The 17,034-nt window shown below is 43.6% G+C and overlaps 1 protein-coding gene and 1 long non-coding RNA gene across 7 annotated transcripts in view; one reads left to right on the top strand and one right to left on the bottom strand.

Annotated features, from left to right (window-relative positions):
- Positions 1-17,034, top strand: part of POU1F1 (POU class 1 homeobox 1) — a 301,956-nt gene that overhangs the window by 29,504 nt on the left and 255,418 nt on the right. The window lies entirely within an intron of this gene.
- The window catches only part of LOC123345619, a 49,631-nt gene that overhangs the window by 23,447 nt on the left and 9,150 nt on the right, over positions 1-17,034 (bottom strand). The window contains exon 3 of one of the 3 annotated variants that reach the window (XR_006572930.1): positions 12,378-12,502. The exons of the other annotated variants lie outside the window; for them this stretch is intronic. This is a non-coding gene — a long non-coding RNA (uncharacterized LOC123345619). Of the gene's footprint in view, positions 1-12,377; positions 12,503-17,034 lie in introns of those variants that run through there. 3 annotated transcript variants of the gene reach the window in all.

The raw sequence follows: 17,034 nt of genomic DNA on the forward strand, positions 1-17,034 counted from the left end.
CAATCAGTTTAATCTAATGAGCGTTGGCAGGATTAATCTGAATTGTTTATATACATTGTTAATTTAGAAATTAATTTTAGCTACTTAGGAAAAACACCAGAGTGTCATTAAAAAGTGAACAAAATATTTGGGTGCAGAAGGAATAGCAAAGGAAATAATACCTGAAGCACCATTATATAAATCCCTGCTGTTTCCGCCCCCACTTGGAATGCTGTGTGCAGCTCCAGTTGGCTTATCTCATAAGTGATGGAGGAGAAATAGTGGAGGTGTTAAGGGAACAGCAAAAAATTAGTGGCATGGAAAAATTTCTGTTTTTGAAGAAATGAGTGCTAATATTGGAAGTGTTTGACCTGGAGAGAATAAATAAAAGGAGACATCTTAGGGGCATTCACATAATGAAAGTTGTATAGACAGGTTGAATTGCAGCAGGAGAGGGGTGGGATGTGGGGGGAGAATAAGATGCTCCAGTCACTTATGACAACTGAATAGGGTATCACTCATAGCAAATTCTGCAGATCTTCATAATAGGCCTTGATTTCAGTGGGACTGCTGGACAGTGGTATGGGGAGGATTGATGGAGGCAATCATGATGAGAGTGGGGGATAGGGAGCAATATTACATGTAGGGCTTAGATGTAGGTCAGATTTCTATGGTGATGAGCATGATATATAGGTTTTTATGGAAATATAAATATAGAACCTTGTGATATTAAATAATAATAATAAAAGGGCTGTTGTGTAACCCCACATTCCATGTCTTGGCATTCTGGTGACTACATACACCATCAGAGAGAAACTTCTTACTGGATATATGGCCCCATATTTGAACCATTGTTTAGTCTGATTGTATAGTAGCTGCACTCCAGAACTTATTTGCAGATGCATTGGATTGCAAGCCTGCTGAAGGACTGCTCCTGCAGCCATCGAAGCCATCTGGACTTTGCGACTGACTTAATAGGAGCATAGTGAGTCCCCTGGACTGGGGGTAGAACTGAATGCATTTTATCATTTTCTTTCAACCAAACCAAGTCCCTTATTTGTCCAACAATCCCAGTTATCTGAAGGTTCCCAAATTAGGGAATTAAGGAGAGCTCTCCACTGCTCTTTAGCTACAAAGCTTTTTTTTTTAATCTATAATCATATATAATTTAATGATCTGTTGTTGTGATTAACCCATACACAATTAATGTGTGATGAATAGATTTAAGTTGTAGTCATTAGTGTAGAAATAAGTAGGCAATAGTATTATAGGGTGTGACAGACCCAGACCAGTGGGGTACAAGAGTCTGGTAGAGGGCACATATACTGGTCACTGGGTGAGTAGTTTTCTGTTCCCTGAGTGACCAGAGCAGGGGCTGCACTAGAGTAATCAGGAACCTGCTAGAACCAATTAAGGCAGACAGGTTGATTAGAACACCTGCAGCCAATCAAGGCAGGCTAATCAGGGCACCTGGGTTTAAAAAGGAGCTCACTTCAGTTTGTGGTGTGTGTGTGTGAGGTGCTGGGAGTAAGAGGTGCAAGGAGCTGAGAGGGAATGGGAATGCTGCTGGAGGACTAAGGAGTACAAGCATTATCAGACACCAGGAGGAAGGTCCTGTGGTGAGGATAAAGAAGGTGTTTGGAGGAGGCCATGGGGAAGTAGCCCAGGGAGTTGTAGCTGTCATGCAGCTGTTACAGGAGGCACTATAGAAAGCTGCAATCCACAGGGCCCTGGGCTGGAACCCGGAGTAGAGGGCGGGCCCAGGCTCCCCACAAACCTCCCAACTCCTGATCAGACACAGGAGGAGTTGACCCAGACTGTGGATTCCACCAGAGGGGAAGATCACTGAGGTGAGCAAATCTGCCAATAAGCGCAGGACCCACCAAGGTAGAGGAGGAACTTTGTTACAAGGGGTAAAGGGTTGATAAGTATATATTGTTAAGTGTGTAAGGTATATAAGTAAGATAAGGATCTAAAGCAAGGTCCACCAGCCTGAGGCCTGTCAAATTTCAGCTTAACCTTAGCAGGCCTTAGGTCTGAAAGAAGTTGACATGACTAGTTTAACTAGGGTTAACCCTATATCAGTAAATATGTGTTAATGGGTTATGTTTGGGAAAGTGTACCCTAATATGTCTGTCCCTGCTGCAAGATGCCTGACTGCAGACTTTCCTGTGATGTTACAATGACAACAAGTTACCAGGGCCGGCTCTAGGTTTTTGGGCGCCCCAAGCAAAAAAATTTTTGGCTGCCCCCTGTCCCAGCCCTGGGCTCCTCGCTGCAACCTGCTGCTGCCCCAGCTCTGGGCTTCCCCCCCCCCCCCGACACACACCCCCTACCGCTCCAGCTCTGGGCTCCCCCTTCCCCCCCACCATTGCCCCCCACACACACCTCCTGCCACCCCAGCCCTGGGCTCTCCCCTCTGCCACCCATCTGCACCCTCCTTCCGCCGCAGCCCTGGGTCACTGGTAACTCTGCTCCCAGGGCAGGTCATTCAGCAGGAATTTTAGATGTGCACAGAACACAGACAGGATTGGTTCCCATATGGTTACAGAACTGCAGTAAAGTGGAACAATTTTCAGCTTGTGTGATTGGAGGATATCTGGGTGCATATTATAAGACTGTCCTACATAAATGAGGAAAAGTTGAGGTGCCTTTATTATTCTTTTGTTCCACTCTTTCTTTCTTTCTTTCTATGGGGAATTTGCCAATGCAATATCACTCTCTTCCTTTTAAACAAACCAAAAAAAAAGGCAATGGTTGTTGAAAATAGCAATTCCAGTCCTAATAACCACTGGGAAGCATTTCTTGCTCTATTTTATCCTACTTTTTCTACAGCAAGTTACAGTGGATCAGTACATTTGATTTGGGAGAAATGAAGTAACAGCTGCCCAAACTGAGCTTGAGCACTCCTGAATTTTGAGGTGTTCAAATCTGGAAGGCAGGTGCTGTGTGTGGGGGGGGGGTGGGCTCCACGGGGGAGCATGGCAGTGTGTATGCAGCAGCATGTCTGGCGCTGTGCGGAGCCCGGGAGGGGGTGATCAGGGGGGGGGGGAGTTGGATGGGTTGGGATTTCTGTGGGGGGCAGTCGGAGGGAGTGGATGGTGGCAGGCTGGGGCTACCCTCCCTCCCTGTGGAGTGTCCTGTTTTTTGAATGTTAAAATATGGTTCCCTACCCTTCACGGTGCAACTCTCCACTCACAGCAGGCTGCAGCATGAGGTCTCCCCCCCTCTTCCTTTCCAGTTGTAGTGGCCAAGGGAATGCTGGGAAATGTAGTTTTTCCCTGCTCCAGGGCTGGCTCTATAGGCAGGGAGCTAACCGAGGAACTACAGCTCCCAGGGCCCCCTGTTGGTTCTCAGCTCCCAGGATCCCTGCCACCCCTGCAAATGGGCTGCCCCAAGAATGTGCTTGCTTTGCTGGTGCCTAGAGCCACCCCTGCAAGTTACCATGGGGGCTTGTTGATATGAATGTTAACGAAAGTAGTAAGGGGGGAAACTAAGAGGGTAGCCAATGAAAATGAACCTGAACATGTATGGGGTATGGTAGTCCAGATAAGGAAAAAGGGGTTGGAACCCTCAAGCATATGCATAAAGGTTATGGGTGTGAATGTAACACAGGATAAAAGGGGTTTCCCTAGCATAAATAAGGGAGGAAGAACCCATCAGGAGAACCTCCACAGATGGCCATCTGTTGGAAGATCCACCCATCTCTATGGTACCCTTACTCACTCATGTGAGTATGAAAACCTAAATGCTGGACACTTTGATACATCAGTTAAGATGGAGAGAAATCAATCAGTGCCACAGATATAATCTGCATAATAAGGCATGTAATAAAGGGATGATTGATAACTTGTGAATGCTGTTGCGGTCATTGATGTTGTTCCTTGTGTGCTCCTGGAGTCTTCAAACCTAGTGATAGTCCTCATAGTGATTCTAACCCTGCTATTTCTGATACTTTAGCCACTGATACAGGTTACTGTGGTCTAATATCATTCGTAACACCAATCTATCAATATCATAAAGGCTACAGCTTTTAAAGACTAGGAGCTATATAGCATTAACTATATAAATAGAACAAAACAAAACTTTTGCAAGTTGCTCCTAAGTATGATCAATGTAATTTCAAGGAGCAGAGGAAAATCTTTAAACATTTAAAAAAAAATCTATGAAAAAGGTTTTGTTTTGCTTTTGTTTATATATTATAAAGTGTGTGTAGGGATGAGTTAATCTTAGGAAAAGAGACTTGCATTATCACTGAAATGTCTCATTTTGTTGCTCATAATATTGACAACTGTAAGATCCTGACAGCATTTGATGTCAGGATAAAATTCTCCACTGTTTTAATCTCCAAATACTATACTGTAGTATTGATGGACCAAAGCTCTTTTTAATTGTGCATCAACAGATATTAAGTGCAATAGAGCAATTGAAATTGGTCCAAATTTTACATTGAGTAGTTTTTGCTTCTGTCAAATCAAATATTTTAAAAGTTAACTTTTTTTTTTAGCTGGTGAATCTTAATGGGTTATGAATGAATATCCTTAGCAATGCAACTTTCTGATACTGTGCGGTATATGCACCATGTGCATGTGTGAGATGTGGAGAGGATATGCTCCAGGGTGCTGGCAAAATGGGATGGAATGTTTATTTCAGTGATAGAGAAAAGCAAACTCTGGTAGTTACTGCTGTTTGTCTATGCTCCTTTGTTTATCCATCCTATCTCTTTCTACATATTAAAATGTTGAGGCTTAGTAATGCTGGTGTATAAAGGTGTCAGCTTACATTGCAAGAAACTAAGTTGCTAATGCAATTCACTGAAGACCCTTTTAACATAAATCTAACACATTAAACTGTCTGAAAGCTTTTTATTATGATCACACATCTTTTATGAACACCTACAATATCCTATCAGCTCTCACTTAGAGGATAGCATTGTGAAAAATTTGCCTCTGCTGTAACTTGCCCTGATGCTCTTACTGGGGTGTTTGTGGAGGCTGTGAAAATAACTCGCTCCTCTCTCAAACTGTGGCTGGCCAGTGGCACTGGCTTTTGTAACCAGGTTAAATACCATTGGCCAAAGCAACAGGGCTCTATCAGAACTCACACTTGGGTAGCCCAGTGGTTGGGCTATCCTTATATGCCAGCTGCATGAGCAGAAATGTTTGTTCTTCCCTTACACAGCCAGCAGGTGGCTTTCTGACTCCTTATGTAGTGTTCTGTGCAGGATGAGGTGAAGCCTGAGGGTTTCACTGATGTTAAATAACATGCCCCAAAGAGATTACAACTGAACAGCTGACAAATAAAATGCCTGAGATATTAGGTACAATTGTCTTTCTTCGCCCTGTTCCTCCCGTCTGATTTTTCCTTTTTGCACAGATGCCCCAGTCAATGTGCTCTGCCATGGAAAGCACATGGTGCATCATTCCTCTGCCCACTCTTGACCTAAATTCCGGCTCAGTACAAGTATCTAAAGCTAGTCTAGACTGTCTCCAGCCCTGCACACTCTCTGGTAGAAGTGAGGGGGCTGGAAGGTTTCTAGAGCTGAGGAAAAGGGGCAGGAACTGCCAACATCTTTCCTGCCCCCTTAGGTCAATGTGGCTCCAGTTGCTCTCCCTCATCATGGAGGTTGGAGGGATGTCGTCTCACCGTGGATGGGATTATAGGAAAGCATTTTTTTTTGTATTGACTCACTTCAGTGCTGCTTATAGAAGGTGCTGCAACATGCTGGTATCTGTAGTATATTAGATTGGGGGTGGGACGAAGGTGTTTTACTAGTTTACTAAAATCATTTGTGGCTGTAGCATGCCAATATTGTACTAGGTATACTGCTTTGCCTGGTACCCTCTGGAGTTCTGGTTGGTGGGTGGAATCCTGTGGTTATTTTCAAATAAAGTGAAAGGTAGGGGTGTGTGTTAAATATATTTATAATTAATAAACAAAATGTGGAAGTATGACTTTTGCATCCCAAAATCAAAACATGAACCAGATAGGTTCAGCCCTTTGAAACCAACTGGCTAGAGAGCATGCTTTCATTTTAATAATGCTGCTGAATCTTCTATGTCAGCATTGTTGTCTCAGAAAGCACAACGGTATTTAGTTTATATAATTAATCCTTATGGAATAGATAAACACTAAAGATATTATAGCTATATGAAACTAGCTCACAGATATTTCTTTCTTGCAGTAGATTGTCATGTTTTGGTACACTAGCTCTCTGATACAAGGTCTATTGTCTTGTCTGCAAAGTGCCTAGCACAATAAGATGCTGCTCCTTTGGCTGAGGTTCTTAGGCACTACAAAATAGAAATATGATGTAACATACCCACGCACAAGGAAACAAAATAACTTGCAGCCAGTAGCTATGACAAAACATTTTTGTTAAGTAAGACTGACAGAATAGTTCCCAATGGTGAATACGTTCAGCTTCTAAAAATAATGCACTAAATGTGATACCTAGCATTTTTTTCAAGAGCCAGGTGTTGCCAGATGAACAGAATTAGTAAGACCTTCTGCATTGATACCATCCTGTGAAAAGCAATAATGCTATATATAATGTCCAAGCTATCTAAGGAAGTTGCCATGCTTGCTTATTTTTCTTGAATGTCTCTGTGTGGTGTGGGCTGAAATGAAGTTGGTAGAGGGTGCAGTTTTTGAGGAGTTTTGGTCAACAGATTTACAAAGGAACTTGTATTGAGGTTTTCACCTTCAGTATATGTTAAAACGTTAGTTCAGGCCTTGAGCTGGTACTTTCAGGAAATGTGAAGTAGAAAAAAAATTAAATATTTTACTTAAATTTATTAATCCAGACTAAGTGGTGAATTTAAAAAAAATAATCTGGGGATGGGGTAGGAGGAAGTGTGGATGGGGGAGGGGGGCGGGAATAATCCCACTGTATGTTAGGAAGTACTTAACGTGACACTTGAGTTAATACTGTCACACAAGTACTTAAGAATAAATAGTTACTGTTGTGTTTCTTTGTAGTACAGTATATCTAAACACAATGTTTAAATTTTTAGTTTCTTGCATGATGCCATTTTATCAGACAGGTTCATCATAGAATGACTTTTCCCAGTTTCTGGAGCTCCTTATTATATGTCAGAAATTGATTTAAACTTGCATCCTTAAAATCCCAGGTTTACCCAGTAGGTCATAGTGACCTGTTGAGATGCAGGATCTGTTAATTAGTTTAGAAATCTTTATCCTTTACCAAATGGCCCACTTGAGATTTCTGACTCTGGTATTATGAGAAGAATTATTTATAGTTTAACTGCAGGGGCTGGGTTTTATGAATCCAGAGAATCCTAACTTCATAAATGCCTTCTGTTCCTCTTCCAATTCCTTGAGATGCATTGACAGCAGGGCCATGCTTAGGATTTATGGGGCCCTACGCAGTATTATTAAACTGGTGCCCCTATGCCCGACTTGGGGCATAGTCCATGGACCCCCCAGAAGACCCTCCCCCATTACTGACACACACCAAACTTCATGCCGCAGACGCTGTGGCAGTCCAGGCTCACAGCCGTTGGGGGTGGGGGAGAGGGAGAGGGATGAGGCACCAAAAGATACTGAGCCACCCAACCCGCCTCACGGTGGTGGAAAATCACAGTTTCCCGCAGAGACCCCTGTACCCTCTCCCTCACGCAGAATGCGCCGCACCAGCGCATTTGGCTCTGTGAATAGGGCCCCTGCCTAAGGAGACTGCAGTGCACGCTGGGTGTGCAGGAGCTGACCTGCTCTTACTTGCTGCCCCAGTGGTGCCCCAAATTGTCAGGCGCCCTACGCTGCTGCGTATGCCTAAGGACAGCCCTGATTGGCAGAATTGCACATTAACAATGCTGCCTGTCGGCATCATGCCAGACTCTAGATCTCCTTTCCAGCAGCAACAAAATTGTCTCTATTGCTAACAAAAAATAAGGATTTTGCAAGTCACTCCTAAAACATTCAGGGGCCATAGAGTAATGGACCAGTTAAAAAAGACATTCAAAGCTTAATCGAGTCCATACTAACTTTTTCACATTCCTTTAAAGTGACAAATTGCTGGCTCAAGGAGCAAATGGTGGTTGTAGGAAAACCTCGTTTGATTTTAGGACAGTTGCCTAAAGAGTGAGATTCTGCACAACACATCTATAGCACATGATTAGGATTGTATCGAGTAGCTGCATTATGTTTTTGAAAGGACTGTTTATAAGTGTATGCTTAAATAGTTTTGAAAATGTCTGTCTTAGGAACTATATCAACCTATATGTCTACTGGTATATTCAATGCAAGAAAATAAATAAAGGATCTGATGTGCTCCTGCGTTTCAATACCACTAAACTTTAACAGAAAGCATTTTATCCAAATATCAGGGCTAGTCTTTTGTTAAGATCTAATCTAAACAAGCTGGATAGTAAAACATAATTTGGTCAGGCTGGAAAACTACAGCTGATGCATGGACTCTGCAGACCTAGGAAAGGGGCAGTAGAGAGGAACATCATAATGAACACCTCACTGAGCAGCACTGGGCATGCACCTATACTTGTAAAAAAATATATATATTCTGCATAAGTCTTCATCAGAGAAAAACAGGTGAGCCAAGGGGGCCTATGATATTCTCACCACTTGTGTTCACTGGGTAACAAACAAGACTGAATTAAACCAGTAAATGTGTGATGTAACATAGGACCAGGAACTTCCTACTTATGGTTCAGTGGTAGGGTACAGTCCATAGCTCCTATATTCATATGCTAAATGGGTTAGGGGCTGTATCCTACCACTGAATCACAGGCTGGTAAACCTAATGTCAGTACCAGGCAAACTGGTTAAAATTAAAGAACGGAATGATCAGACATGTAGATTAACATGATTTGTTTGGTATCAGAGGGGTAGCCATGTTAGTCTGGATCTGTAAAAGCAGCAAAGAGTCCTGTGGCACCTTATAGACTAACAGAAGTTTTGGAGCATGAGCTTTCATGGGTGGATACCCACTTCAAAGTGGGTATTCACCCACGAAAGCTCATGCTCCAAAATTTCTGTTAGTCTATAAGGTGCCACAGGACACTCTGCATGATTTGTTTGGGGACGCATGATTTCCCTTTGCGAAAGCCGTGTTGACTCTTCTCCCTCTCCCCATCTATTCAAATTTTTTTGGGGGGTCAACAAACATGGACAAGGGTGATCCGATGGGTAGAGTATATCTGGACTTTAGGAAAACCTTTGACAAGGTCCCTCACTGAAGGCTCTTAAGCAAAGTAAGCTGCCATGGGATAAGAGGAAAGGTCATCTTATGGATCAGTAACTGATTAAAGGACAGGAAACAATGGGTACGAATAAAATGGTCAGTTTTGGGAATGGAGGGAAGTAAATAGTAGAGATCCTTGGGGGATCCTACTGGGACCAGTACTGTTCCACACATTCTTGAATGATCTCAAAGATGGTAAACTGTGAAGTGGCAAAGTTTGCAGATAGTTACTTTTTTTTTTTAACTTAACTGCAAAGAGCTACGAAGGGATCTCACTAAACTGGGTGCTTGGACAATGAAATGTTACAGGAAATTGTCAAGTGCAAAGTAATGCACTTTGGAAAACATCCCAACTATACATACAAAACGATGGGATCTAAATTAGCTATTATTACTCAGATCTTGAAGTCCTCATGGGTAGCTATCTGAAAACATCTGCTCAATGTGCAGCAGCAATCAAAACAGCTAACAATGTTAGAAACCATTAGGAAAGGGATAGATTGCAAGACAGAAACATCATAATGACAGTATATAAATCAGGAGGCATGCACGTGCACACACCACCTTCAATACTGCATGCTGTTCTAGTTGCATCTCAAAAAAAAATTAGAATTTGAAAAAATACAGAAAAGGGCTTAAAAAAAATTAGAGGTATGGAACAACTTCTATAGGAGGAGAGATTGAAAAGACTGAGACGCATGAGCTTAAAAAAAGAGATCTATAAAATCGTGAATGACCATGTTATTTACCACTTCACATAACACAAGAACAGGGGTCCCCAACCAAATTAATAGGCATAGATTTGAACAAACATAAGGAAGTACTTTTTTCCACACAAAGCACATTCAACCTGAGAAACTCCTTGCCAGCAGATGTTGTGATCACCAAAAGTATAACTAGGTGAAAAAAATTAAATAAGTTCATGGAGGATCTGTTCAACAATGGCTATTGACTAAGTGCTCAGAAATGCAACCCCATGCTCTGAGTGTCCCTAAACCTCTGATTGCCAGAAGCGGGGACCGGACAATAGGGGATGGATCACTTGCTAATTGCCCTGTTTTCTTCATTCCCTCTGAAGAACCTGGCATTGGCCACTGGGCTAGAGGGACCATTGTTCTGACCCAATATGGCCATTCTTATGTTCTTAATCAAAATTTTACATCCAGGATTTATCAGCACAGACAGAAAGATGGTATTTACCAGTTGGGATTTCAGCACCCGCAGCCCACACTGGTCCAAGCTGGTATACAATCTATATAGGTCTTTTGTAGACCACTTAAGAACATAAGAATGGTCATACTGGGTCAGACCAATGGGAGATTCTAACCCTATGGTTCTGTGATTCTTTATTTTTACTCAAAAGTTAAATTGTTAGTGATTTCTATTCTTTCTTAGCATAACTTTTGCAAGCTTCATGATAGTTTTGCTTATATTAACAATTATTTTAGCATAACCATGAGGGATACTTGAAACCTTAGGTTTATATGCTAACAGTAGTCATGAACCTCTGATACTCATTCATACCTTTTAGGTTGAGAACCAAGGAATAGTACCTCATGACTATTCATGGAGTAGGAGTATTAGTATTGAGACAACAAAAAAAAAACCACACTTCAGTCAGTCAATTCCTTACCCACCTTTCATTTCAATGGATAAAATTCAACTCGAATAATTAAAGTATCATGCTTTCATCTTAATTGATCAAAGTACAATGTGTTGATTTATTTGCACTATAGCATGCGAAAACAGCTACTTATTGTAATTGATTTCTGTCATCTTTATCTGAAATGTTGCACAATTAATGTTGTCGTCTTTTTGCACCTGTACCAGAATCTAATTATTTCAGCCCAGTGTCTCCTACCACAATACAGTATATTTATTGGCAGTAATGCTTGATGATCAGGTATTCCTAAACATGAGGCAGAAGCAATTCACGATACAAAATGAATTCTGATGGAGTTTATAGAGCAATATATAATTACTTTACTTGGCTGGGTATCTATTTTTGATCATGTTGTTCCCTATCCCCTTCTGCCTCCCCCATTGCCTCAAACTATGGCTCTTCTTTGGGGCCTTTTTCGCTCAAGTCGCACAACACACAGTTCCTCTCCTTTATCTTTAAGGATGTATTCTTCCATTTGTCCACAGAAAGAGAGAGAAGGGGAGAACTTGCCCTTGAGAGCCAGGGTTACTGAGTCACTTCTGCTCTGCAGCATCCTCCCCTAATGGAGGCATGGTTGGTGGCACAGCAGAATTGCTACTAGGTGCGACCCATGGGCAGAGATGACCCATACCTGCTGATTGCGAGAGGGGGAGGGGGACAGAGTAAAGGCAGCTGGCTTCAGCAGTGTTACTGAGCATGCTCAGTACAAGCCAAGCAGCAAAACTGGGCAGAGGGGCACATGATCCCACATGGCCCCCAATATGTCACCTTTGCCCATGGGTTCTCATGGAAGACAGAAGTCCACAAACCAAGTGGGTCAGTTCTCGTGGACCTTAAACTATTTGCATCCCCACAGGCTCCCTATAGTATAGTCTTCTTATGTTGCTGACTTATCCATTGGTTAGCCCTCTACTAAATGCCTCTGTGTCCTCCCTGTTGTTCAAAAAAGAACTATATAACTTCATGGAGGAGAGGTCCATCGATGGCTATTAGCCAAGATGGTCAGGGATGCACCCCATTCTCTGGTTGTCCCTACCTTCTGATTGCCAGAAGCTGGGAGTGGATGATGGGATGGATCACTCAATGATTACCTGTTCTGTTCATCCCCTTTGAAGCACCTGGCATTGGCCACTGTCAGAAGACAGGATACTGGCTACATGGACCATTGGTCTGACCCAGTATGGCCATAATTCTTACGGTCTAGAATATTAAAGCCTGGGAGGGGCAGCTACAGCTGCTCTGAGTATTCTTGCATTCTTGGTTATGCTGCTTTGGAACAGAGTAGCTATTCACTGGCCTTTCTGTAGTTGGCCACACACAGCTGAGCTCCCACACTGGAGCCTAGCTCATGATAACTTTATAGCACCTGGATTTTTATATTTCTAAGCTATGCATTTGTTGCACAAGTGTTTCTGTTCTTTTAATGGATCTCTTCTGTAAGAAGATGCAAACACTAAGCATTTATCTTCTAATGTCATTAAAATATTTTTATTAAGCTTTCACTGGAATATTTTATGTGGCAAACACTCTACAGTTCATATTGTCACCTGTTGGTTTTAAAGTATTCGGTCTTGGTCTCCGGAGTACTTCTCTTAACATCCTTCCAAACCCATTAACTGAAGCTTAAATTCCATAACACACTAGAAGAGACAAATTTAATAGTTTGACATTCAGTCTTCGGCAAAATCCTATTTTGTGTGTGTGTGTGTGTGTGTGTGTATATATATATATATATATATATATATATATAAGAAATACCCATAACACAACTATTCATACTGTGCACAGCATATAGTAGGGATCATTTCACACATCCTGAAAATACATCACTGCAATGACAGCAGGTGACAGCAATAAAGCAACAGTTTTAAGACATGAAGAGGAAGAAAAAACAATAGTTGCTTTTTTTTTAAAAAGGCATTTGCCAACAGTTTTTATGCAATGGTATCTGATGTGACTATAGATTACTTTATTTGTACTGCAGTAGCATTTAAATGTCCCAACCAGGGATTACGAGCCCCATTTCAGTAGATACCGTACTCAACACAAGAAAGACTGTTCCTGCCTCAAGATCTTACAATCTAAAGACAAGACAAGAGACAACTAAAAGCAATTTGCCCCAAAACGCTGCAGAATTTCTTTTCAATTTCCCTTTGTAGAGAAACCCTCCTCTGTGTCCAGCTTATGGTTTCTGAGACTGCCCCTGTGCATAGAATAGGTGATATCTGCATTGTAATGAGCCTGGTTTCTTATTACTTGGTACCTTCCCTCTACTCTGGCTGAGCAGGAGGGAAAGGAGCTAGTCAGTGGAGAGCACTGTCACCTGACCTGAATCAAATAGACCTAGGGCTTGAATGCGACTCTCCCACATCCCAGGTGAATGACTCTTGTCTTAGGGTAAGGTGAAAGGTAATATCCTGCAATCAGAGGAGTCCAGACTGGGGATTGAGTCAGACTATATGAGACCAGGCACAGCCTGGGCCCTGGTCTACACTACAAGTTTAGGTTGAATTTAGCAGTATTAGATCGATATAACCCTGCACCCGTGCACACGACGAAGCTGTTATTTTCGACTGAAAGGGCTGTTAAAATCGATTTCGGTACTCCTCCCCCGACAAAGGGATTAGCGCTGAAATCAACCTTGCTGGGTTAAAATTGGGGTAGTGTGATTGCAATTCGACAGTATTTGCCTCTGGGAGCTATCCCAGAGTGCTCCATTGTGACATGCTCTCAGCTCCGATGCACTGGCCAGGTAGACAGGAAAAGGCCTGCAAACTTTTGAATTTCATTTCCTGTTTGGCCAGCGTGGCGATCTGCAGGTGAGTGCAGATCTTATCAGCAGAAGTGACCATGATGGAGTCCCAGAATCGCAAAAGAGCCCTAGCATGGACCGAATGGGAGGTACTGGATCTGATCGCTGTATGGGGAGATGAATCTGTGCTATCGGAACTCCGTTCAAAAAGATGAAATGCCCAAACATTTGAAAAAGTCTCCAAGGGCATGAAGGATAGAGGCTATAACAGGGACCCACAGCAGTGCCACGTGAAACTTAAGGAGCTGAGGCAAGTCTACCAAAAAAACAGGCAAATGGCTGCTTTGGTAAGAGCCCCAGACATGCCACTTCTATGATGAGTTGCATGCCATTCTAGGTGGTGCAGCCACCACTACCCTACCCCTGTGCTTTGACTCCGTGAATGGAGTAGCACGCAACAGGGATGCGGGTTTTGGGGATGAGGAAGATAGCTCACAGCAAGGAAGCGGAGAAACCATTTTCCCCAACAGGCAGGAACTGTTTCTCACCCTGGACTTGGAGTCAGTAAACCCAAGGCTGCCTCCCAGACCCGCCAGGTGGAGAAGGGACCTCTGGTGAGTGTACCTTTTTGTAAATATTATACATGGTTTAAAAGCAAGCGTGTTTAATTTGCCCTGGCATTCACGGCCAGTACAGCTACTGGAAAAGTCTGCTAACGTGTCTGGGGATGGAGTGGAAATTCTCCAGGGACATCTCCATAAAGCTCTCCTGGAGATACTCCAAAAGCCTTTGCCTTCTGGGGAGGGCAACTTTATTCCATCCTCCATGGTAGGACACTTTACCACACCAGGCCAGTAGCACGTAGTTTGGAATCCCTGCATAACAAAGCATGGCAGCATATGGTCCTGGTGTTTGCTGGCATTCAGACATCATCTGTTTTTTATCTCTCTGTGTTATCCTCAGGAGAGTGATATAATTCCTGGTCACCTGGTTGAAATAGGGTGATTTTTATTAAGGAGACATTCAGAGGTGCCCATTCCTGCTGGGCTGTTTGCCTGTGGCTGAACAGAAATGTTACCTGCTGTTAGCCATGCAGTGGGGGGAGGGGTGACATGATCATCCCAGAGAATTGTGTGTGTGTGGGGGGGTGAGTTTGGGTTAATGTGCAGCACAAACCCAAAATCGCAGCCCCTCCTCCTTTAAAACAGCCAACCCATTTTAAATGGCCAACCCAAAGGCTGCTTGGTATAGGAAATAAGGGTGCTGCTGTTTGAAACCATTCCCACATGTTATGAAGGTTAAAGAAGCCAAAAGACTGTCTTACCATGGCTGCCTGCAAGCCAAATTCTGTTGCCTGGCCCTGTGTGAAAGATCTCTCACATCAAACTGGCATACCCTCAATAAGAGGCAAAATGTGACCTTGTACCGAAAGCACATGTGCTATGTAATGTTAACATCAAGGTTTACTGTGAAAGAGTCTACCCTTTGCTCTCTAAAATGTCTCTTTAACTACCACTCTCCCTTTTTTTTTCCTCCACCAGCTGCAAATGTTTCAACACTCACGCTAGCTTCTCCTTCCCAGAGGCTAGCAAAGATTAGAAGGCAAAAAAACCACACTCACGATGAAATGTTCTCTGAGCTCATGCAGTCCTCCCACACTGAAAGAGCCCAGCAGAATGTGTGGAGGCAGACAATGTCAGAGTCCAGGAAAGTATGAACAAGAGGACAGATGGTGGGCTGAAGATAAGTGACATTCTAAAGATGATAGGTGGCGTCAGCTTGGTGACAGAAGGCAAGAGGCAATGCTGAGGCTACTGGAGGAACAAACTGATATGCTCTGGCATATGGTTGAGGTTCAGGAAAGGCAGCGTGAGCACAGACTGCTGCTACAGCCCCTGTGTAACCAACCACCCTCATCCCCAAATTCCAAAGCCTCCTCACCCAGATGCCCAAGAATGTGATTTGGGGGGGCACGCTCTGGGCACCCAACCACTCCACCCCAGAGGACTGCCCAAGCAACAGAAGGCTGGCATTCAATAAGTTTTAAAGTGCAGTGTGGCCTTGTCCTTCCCTTTTCCTCCCCACACCCCTCCCGGGCTACCTTGGCAGTTATCCCCCTATTTGTTTAATGAATTACGGATGCATGAATGTGAAGCAACAATGACTTTACTGCCTCTGCAAGCAGTGATTGAAGGGGGGAGGGTGGTTAGCTTACAGGGAAGTAGAGTGAACCAAGAAGGAGGGGGGTTCATCAAGGAGAAACAAATAGAACTTTCACACCGTAGCCTGGCCAGTCATGAAACAGGTTTTCAAAGTTTCTCTGATGTGCGCCGTGCCTTCCTGTACTCTTCTAACCACCCTGGTATCTGGCTGTGCATAATCAGCAGCCAGGGAAATTGCTTCAACCGCCCACCCCACCATAAACATCTCCCCCTTACTCTCTCAGATATTGTGGAGCGCACAGCAAGCAGCAATAACAATGGGAATATTGGTTTTGTGATGTCTGAGTCAGTAAACTGCGCCAGCGCGCTTTTAAACATCCAAATGCACATTCTACCACCATTCTGCACTTGCTCAGCCTATAGCTGAACAGCTCCTGACTACTGTCCAGGCTGCCTGTGTATGGCTTCATGAGCCATGGCATTAAGGGGTAGGCTGGATCCCCAAGGATAACTATATTTCAACATCCCCAATGGTTATTTTTCTGTTCTGGGAAGAAAGTCCCTTGCTGCAGCTTTTTTAACAGACCAGAGTTCCTGAAGATGCGAGCGTCATGTACCTTCCCCGGCCATCCCACATTGATGTTGGTGAAACGTCCCTTGTGATCCACCAGTGCTTGCAGCACCATTGACCCCTTGCCGTCTATGTACTTGCTGGCTTGGTGCTCCGGTGCCAATATAGAGAGATGGGTTCTATTGCAGCAAAGTAATCCACTATGACATGCACAATTCCCAGAGTCACTACGCTTGATTTCAGCAGCTCTTTAGTTGCGTTGGCTGCTTGGATCACAGCAGCCCCCACAGTAGATTTGCCCACTCCAAATTGATGCCTGACTGACCGGTAGCTGTCTGGCATTGCAAGCTTCCACATGGCTATTGCCACTCGCTTGTGAACTGTGAGGGCTGCTCTCATCTTGGTATTCTTATGCTTCAGGGCAGGGGAAAGCAAGTCACAAAGTTTCATGAAAGTGCCCTTACACAGGCGAAAGTTTCGCAGCCACTGGGAATCATCCCAGACATGCAACACTATGCGGTCCCACCAGTCTGTGCTTGTTTCCTGGGCCCAGAATTGGCATTCCACAGCATGAACCTGCCCCATTACCACCATGATATCCAAATTGCTAGGGCCTGTGCTTTGAGAGAAGTCTGTGTCCATGTCCTTATCACTCTCGTCACTGCGCGGCTGTCACCTCCTTGCCTG

The sequence above is a fragment of the Mauremys mutica genome, chromosome 1 (assembly GCF_020497125.1).
Source record: "Mauremys mutica isolate MM-2020 ecotype Southern chromosome 1, ASM2049712v1, whole genome shotgun sequence".
Classification (NCBI taxonomy): Eukaryota; Metazoa; Chordata; order Testudines; family Geoemydidae; genus Mauremys; species Mauremys mutica.